We start from the raw sequence: 428 nt of genomic DNA, 5'->3' as shown, positions 1-428 counted from the left end.
ATAAATTGTACACATCAGTGTTTCTCCTTCTGGTCTAAATAGGGTGAAGACATTATCAAGTAACTTTATATATTATTACAAATCTGAGTATTTATTAAAATGGAACATTAACAGCTCAAAAGAAAAAATAATTAAAAAGAAACTGAATATAGCTGGGATAGGTAGTTTCATAAAAGAAAGAACTGGGAATTCTAATAGACAAATGTACTTGCAACCACTGTCAGACATAACAGTAATGATTAAACTAAAAAGGCAACTATTCAATATAAATATAATTCAAATGACTGCAAATTTATGGTTAAGATATCATTACAGACACTTAAGGACCTAGACAGAGAAGATAATGATACAAAGAATCAGACATCTAGAAATTCTCTAATACAACCCTTGTGCAGAGCTGAATGAGAAACTGGGCACAACTGTAGACT

The 428-nt window shown here is 30.4% G+C and overlaps 1 protein-coding gene across 1 annotated transcript in view; it reads right to left on the bottom strand.

Moving 5' to 3' along the window:
- LOC119588651 (GDP-fucose transporter 1-like) overlaps positions 1-428 on the bottom strand; it is a gene marked incomplete in the record, with an annotated part of 35134 nt that overhangs the window by 25322 nt on the left and 9384 nt on the right.

This window comes from Penaeus monodon, chromosome 24 (genome assembly GCF_015228065.2).
Source record: "Penaeus monodon isolate SGIC_2016 chromosome 24, NSTDA_Pmon_1, whole genome shotgun sequence".
In the NCBI taxonomy this organism is placed as follows: domain Eukaryota; kingdom Metazoa; phylum Arthropoda; class Malacostraca; order Decapoda; family Penaeidae; genus Penaeus; species Penaeus monodon.
Note: the sequence above shows the minus strand (reverse complement) of the source record. Positions and strands in the feature narration are given on the sequence as shown.